The sequence below is a fragment of the Fragaria vesca genome, linkage group LG6 (assembly GCF_000184155.1).
Source record: "Fragaria vesca subsp. vesca linkage group LG6, FraVesHawaii_1.0, whole genome shotgun sequence".
In the NCBI taxonomy this organism is placed as follows: domain Eukaryota; kingdom Viridiplantae; phylum Streptophyta; class Magnoliopsida; order Rosales; family Rosaceae; genus Fragaria; species Fragaria vesca.
This window is the reverse complement of record NC_020496.1, coordinates 27045419-27052593: the sequence shown is the minus strand read 5'-3', so window position 1 is coordinate 27052593 and position 7175 is coordinate 27045419. Positions and strand designations below refer to the sequence as shown.

The 7175-nt window shown below is 36.4% G+C and overlaps 1 pseudogene; it reads right to left on the bottom strand.

Annotated features, from left to right (window-relative positions):
* Positions 1-5375: 5375 nt before the first annotated feature.
* Positions 5376-6848, bottom strand: LOC101292240 (annotated as a pseudogene).
* Positions 6849-7175: the final 327 nt, after the last annotated feature.

Here is a 7175-nt window from a genome sequence, read left to right as displayed (position 1 = left end):
GTTTTCTCTGACCCGGTTTGGAGAGACACTCCTCTTCTAGTTAAGTTGCTTTTTGCTTTACTTTTCTTATGAATCTGGACCTGTGGAATGAGCTACTTGGCCCAAATGTAGACCAAGCCCAAGGGAATCCGGCCCAGTGGTCCAAACAGTTTTTTTTTTTTCAATAAAGAAAAACAACAAAATTACAAAGAAGAACTCATAATACAACCTAAATCACAAAATCATAGAAATCGGAATTGAAAGTTGTGGTGGAAGAGAGACGGAAGCCTATTCTGCCAGACAACAACTAAGGTAGAGTTACTGATATCTGCGTTTGAATCAGCAAGCTAGAAAATTTGTTTCATGCCATATCTGAGTAAAATAAAGTGATTGGGGTAAACTATTTGGTTTGAGGTCATGACTTTTAATAACTTTCATTTGAAAGAGACTTTTATGATTTATCTCCACTCAAAAATGAGAAGTCATACCATATTAGTGTTTTGATGATAGCGAGTGATCTTGATATGCTCAATGCACCTACTTTTATAATGTGATGATCTTGGTGTGACACATTCGTACTTCATTTTAAAGAACAACATACACACATTGAGATCAACAAAATGAGAGTTTGAGTTCAGGTTGTTCTAGGAATGGCTCTTTAACCTTGTTTCATTTCTAGTATCGGAAAACATATGGTTGGTTACGTCGTAAAAAGATTATGAATATATCAAACAACGACTGTGTGGTAGAAAGTAAAAACTTTCTAATTTTGTCATTTATATACAGTTTGGTTTTGGTCATGATTATTTAGTTTTGCTCTATTACTATGTTTAGTTCATTTTCTTTGTTCGATTGTTTTGGACGAAAAGATCTTCTAGTAAGAAACTTGTACGCATGTATCAGCTGTTTACTGACAACAACTTTGGTTTCCAGTTTGATACTGATCGATTTGGTGGGTAGTTGGGTCAGGGTCTAATTTTTTGAGCAAAAGAAAGCATTGACGACTTATCGTCATGATATTAACCTTCTCTAAACTTGAAATTTTGAATTGAGAGACTGATGAAAGAACAGATTAATCAGATGATTCAGATCATAAATTAATAATTGCAGATTGAGAGAGCTCATCTTATTTTCAGAATGAATGAGTTTTTACATGACATGCTTGCTATGCCCAATTTTGGCAACAAAAGCAATAACACCATAAAATAAACCCAGAATAATACCAGAAGGCTAGGCCTAGATATAATCGATCAGCAGCGGAACAAGTAATTAACTAATTAAGACGAAGTAAGATTTAAGAAACTATAAGAATGAAATGAAATGAACTATAGCTGGCATCGATATCAGATGTGGCAACCGCAGCAGAGGAAGAAGAAGCATAAAGTAGAGACAAGAACGACAGCCTCCACGACGGAGAGTATCTTGAAGACGACGTCGTCGATGATGCTCAGACGCAAGTCGACGCGCTTCCACCGGAACACGGACGAGAATTTCCTAGGCCACAGCTCCTTGCTGATCACCTTCTTTAACGACCACGTCTTCCTCGACGTCGACGAAGACTTGGAGCTGCTCGAGCTGCAGCTCTTCTCCAGTCTGTCAAAAACCTCTCGTAGTTCTCTGACTTCTCTGTTTTCCATGACGACGTTGTTGATCAATCTCTGTAGCTCGATCGATATCTGTGTTTGTTGCTGTTTTTAGGGTAAGGAATATATCATATATGTGTGTTTCGATGAGGTTAAGAAGGTGAGACTGAGATGGTGGTGGTATATATACAAATGGAGGAATTTAAGAGGTTGGTGTGTGCTTGGCTTTGGTTTCTTCATAAAGAAGGTGATGCAGCTGAGCTGAGCTGGTAATGGGAATGCTGGCCGAAGTAGCTAGAGAGGAGGGTATTTCTGGGATTTGGCAAAGCTTAGGGGAAGAATAATCTAGCTTATAAGGGGCATTTTGATTATTTTACAGCAAGAAAGTCTTGATTGTTTGATTCTAATTGTGGAGTAGGAAATTGGCAAATAGCTTAGTTGTTCGCTTTTGAATTAGTAGGGCAATTTCTGAACAATGAGCAATGAAGAAAGAAGAAGAAGCCCATGCATATAAAAAATAAAAAATTATAATAAAAAATAAAATAAAAAACTTGCTACTCACCAAACAGAATTAGATGCCTAGCTTCTTTAACTACTTGACAGCCTAGCTCAACTGGTTAGAGATAAAAGATAAGACAAGTACAATATTTCATAGAAAAAAATTACAAAACATCTAACTTATGAGTATCATCATATATACGTAATTTTGTTCATCTTTTATTTAATTTTTATGAACAGAAAACCTAACGTTTTGACTTAACGTGAAAGTAAAGTCGTTTATACTTTATAGAACGATTAGGATCTATACAAATACTCTTACACTAGATAAATCATCACAATACAATACGAATATTAAATAAATTACATATAAAAATCATCAAATTAAATACGCATGTAATCAAATAAAACAATAAATTTCGCATATATTTAAGATTATGAACCCGCCATAGATCCGGTAAAAACATTCGTAGCTCTACCTACACCATATACATGACTTCCTCGACATGAATAATCCAATAAAAGCTATGTTTGAACTTTTTGCCAATAAACAAAACCCTAACAATTTCTTTTTCAGAGGAGAATTCTCATGATACATATATATAGTTACAGTTACAATATTGACCCTAATCAATCAACGTACAGTGGTTTCTTGTTTTTTTTTTTGTAAAGGAACGTACAGTGGTTTCTTGTTGAACACACATGATTAAAGAAACAAAATGCTTGGGCAGAACTTGGCATCTTGCTAACCAAGTCTAGCTTCTTCTTCGTCGTCATCGATCGCGTCTCTTTTCGCAACGGCACTCAATTAAAAAAGAGGGCCAAATCGACATATGCTGCTCTCTCTCAAACGGTTTTGGTATAATAGCTTTGTTTCAGCCCCTTCGAGCTGTTCTCAAATCAATCATGGTGTCTCCGATCCAGTTGGTCAATGTTTGCTTAACGGCTAGTTTAGTTTCTTAATAGCTAGTTGGAATCTTTCAAAGAAAGAATAACAAGATCTCATGCATTTTCCAGTTCACTATAAAGAAAAGCTGCTTTGAACTTTTCAGCTAGCTGATGCCAGCTGATGCGTATATTTGCTTGGAAAGATGACATCGAATTTCTTTGACAGGTTCTTTCATGCATGTAGGCCTTCCTTGTTGGAAGCCATTCATTACTATATTTTCACGACCATTATTAGTTTAGGGAACAACTATGTACAATACGTTAACTCAATCTATATTCTACATATTATTTCGTTCAGCACTTCTTGAATTGTTAATAAACACTTGGAGTCGAGTATATAAGTATATTCGAATTAATTAATTTATGCAATGATGCAAATCAAGTTATCATTTCATAGATTTGGTAAAAAATTGTTCTCTCCTCTCTCTCTTTCGAGAGGGCTAGGGTTTGCTCAGTAATGGCTATTTCCTGCTAGCGGCAGCTTTGATTGATAGTTCGATTGAGAAGGAGCTCTTCGCTCATCTCTCTCTCGTCTCAACTATGGGGGAGTCGATGGACTGGCTCGGCGACCTCTTCTCAATGCGAGGTTCTCCTCCTGTTCTTAGACTGAAAAAGAACCAACCTGCGCTAATCCTCGCCTCTTGAATGAAGAATCGACCCACCGATCCCGTCTGGCCGTACCCCGTGTACGCCGGCTAGGCCGGAGGCCGTCAATGGCGACGAGGTGCAGCCAGACAAGCGAAAAAGCTCTGTGTATTCTCTCTCGCTCTCTAGGGTTGAGTGGCGGTTGTTAGAGAGAAGTTTTTGGTTTTATTTATTTGTTTATACGAAATAGAAAACTTAGAAGAAGTAAATACATCAGGAAAAATACAAATCTCTATATATTAAGCGAGGCGGGTGCATGAGTTACTGTTCACATGAACAATACCCGCACCCACCCGTCCACAATTTTTTATAAATTATACTAGCCTTTCGCGCGTGCTTTTAATTTTTTTAACGTTTTTAACATTAGTTAACATTTCTTTTATCAATGCATGCAATGTTCGTCTTTTTATATTTTGCTTCATATAATTCACACTACATTATTGTATCATTTGACATGTAATAGTCTTTTTTATTAACATTCATTTATAGTGAAAAAAGGCATTGAAATTGTCTATTAAAATAAATTATGAAATTTGTTGAAGATGAAAGGGGTGCATTTTTTAAAAATGTAGCAAATTACAGAACGCCGAAAATTTTGATGGCTGTCTACTTATTAAAGTTTATTTTAATAATGACAGTTATAAAACTGTTTTTGAAAATGAATTTTAAAGAAAGACTAATCAAGTCCACATGCTCCGATCAACTCCATCTCAGCCATTCATTTGTCAACCATCGTTGGTTAAACTATAAATTCAGAGTAGGAAAAAAATCAATAAGACAGTGAATCTCAAAGTTTTCACTTTAAACAGTAAGATATTGGTACACTGAGCAACTTACCATGAATTTAGATAATTCACTTGTTGCAATACCCCTGCTCCAATTATCAGAAGAGGTCTGTGGTAAAATGAAAGCGTTAAATTAATTCAACTAAGTATATAGATCATATGAAACAACTCATTATGTATATTATCACCTCAATATTACGCTTCAACTTCTCAAGACGCTGGTTGTCAAACTGTAAAGAAAAACTTGTAAATATGGAGAGGGAGATGTCATAATGCATGCTTATGTATCAAGGTTTAATGTTAAGTATTCTAAGTGAAATTACAATACCTTAACTAAAAAGGAGTATTGCTCATTGTGTTTTTGCTTCCTGTAAACATATGTATCCAGTTGGTGAGCATGAAAATAAAAGTCAAGAAAACTTGTGTGAATGTTGAAGATGCATGCAATAAAAATAACAAATAAATAGATCTTGAATAGATGGTGTTGAATACCTAACACGCAGAACCTTTCTCCAAGTTTGTTTAATGTGAGAAATGTCATGTGTCATCAATTCCCTACGTGCATTTTTGTACTTCCAACTATAAGAATTTCAATTAGTAACAATACCTAAAAGTGAAAGAAAATAAAAAAGAGTTTAAGAGTACAAACTGTGCTTGTTTCTTTTTCTTCCACTCTTTTAGAATCAGATTACTGAGATCAACGGTGTTCACTGTCATTGATATTCCCTTGCGCCAACCACATGAAAATAAAGAAACATGTCGCCTAAAGCCGTCGTCTATTTGTAGAGTCTTCTGTAGTTGAGAGCTTCCATGTCGCAGTACTTCTACAAATAAGAAAAAATTCAAAAAGTTAAACATAACAATTAAAAGCTAAGCACTGCAATTAATTTGATTTACTGAATGAAGTACCTATGAACGACATATCATTTTTGGTGGACTAATGAAGCAAAACTTCTTTAAACACGACGTTCTTAGTGAATACGCCATCTTCACCAACTATGGACCCTTTTTTAACTAACACCTTTGTGGTAGACTCTGATACTCCTCTTGCCAATGCCACATATAATTGTCCATGACTAAAAACATGATCTGGGAGGTAAAATCCCACATGTGGGATGGTTTGACCTTGAGATTTATTTATGGTCAAAGCAAAGCTCAACTTGACTGGAAATTGCTTTCTTGTAAGTTGAAATGGTAGCCCCGCATTTTCTGCACTTTGCAAAGGAATTCTGGGCAAAAAAACTCTAGCCCCAACAAACTCGCCTGTCATAATTTCTGCATCAATCAAATTTTGGTAGGAACCACGACATAACAATCTAGTACCGTTACACAACCCTAATTTTGGGTCTATATTTCTCAAGAGCATGATTGGAGCACCTGTTTTCAGAGTTAACTTGTGCGGCGGTAAACCGCTTGCGGTTATTGAATTTAAAAACTCTGGCTGGTACAGATTTCGGATGTCATTTTCAACAGAGTCAAATGAGTAAAATGTAATTTCTTCACCAGGAAACATACTGATCATCTTTTCATTCAACATGTCTGCATCATCGTTCAAAGGAGTGATCAATGCTCTATCCACCATGTATCTTGCATCTCCTACGTGATCACCAAGATTTGGGAAAACTTTGTCAATAATTTGAAAGATAGATTGGTCGCTTTGCCAAGGAATCACCATGCTTTCTGGTAATCTTATCATGTCATCATGTATGACTTGTTCACTCTCATCGCCAACACATAATAGAAAATCTGCAAATCGGTGGTCATTTATGGATCTCATATTCTGCCTCAGTCTCAATATCCTTGTATCTGGCCAAAACGATGATCTCATAATCGAGGTTTCGATGAGTTGAGACCTTGTTCCTTTAGGAATGATAGGAAGGACTTGACGAAAATCTCCCCCAAAAATCATTATTTTACCACCAAAAGGAAGTTCCACGTCCATTATGTCCTGAAAAGTTCGATCAACTAATTCAAAGACATCTCGATTTGTCATAGGTGCCTCATCCCATATAATTGCAATGGAATCTCGTACCAATTGCGCCAGTGAAGACTGTTTACCTATGGAACACATGGATGAAGGTAGTACTTTAAAAGGGAATCTTGAACCTCCAGGACCATCAACAAAAAACAAAGCACTTTCTTTTCCATCCACAGCAGACATTATGGTGTTGAAGGCAACCGTTTGGTCATTGTTAAGATGATCAATTGCATCAATATCTTCTTAAGGGACATCGATAAAAAGTTCATCTTCAATACATCTCGGCATTCCTATATTATCTTCTGGCTCACCGGTCAATTGAGGGAGGTCATAATCTCTAATGTTCTTGCCAAACCGTTGAATTATTCTATTTAGGTCTCGTAAGAGCCTGTTTCTGTTTGCAACATCATTAGATGAAGTATAATCTTCCATCATAAAATGCGCAAATTCATCCCACAATGCTCAAACACCAGCTGGCACCCCATACACCAAAATTGTCACGAATAATCTCCTCAAAGCTAATGGCATCCTTATTGCAGATGCCTCCGCTAGACACATTCGAATACTATTGTCATTTCCAAGCAAACCTCGGTTCTCTGTTGCCTGCTTGAATGTTGGTTGTAAAGCACCATTAACAATAAGCAAGTCCAAAAATGATTCTGGACCTCTTACATGATTCAAAAGAACACGTAAGTAAAATTTCTCACTTTCAGATGGTGACACGCTGTATATGCGTCCAAGAACCTTCCAATTTCGTAT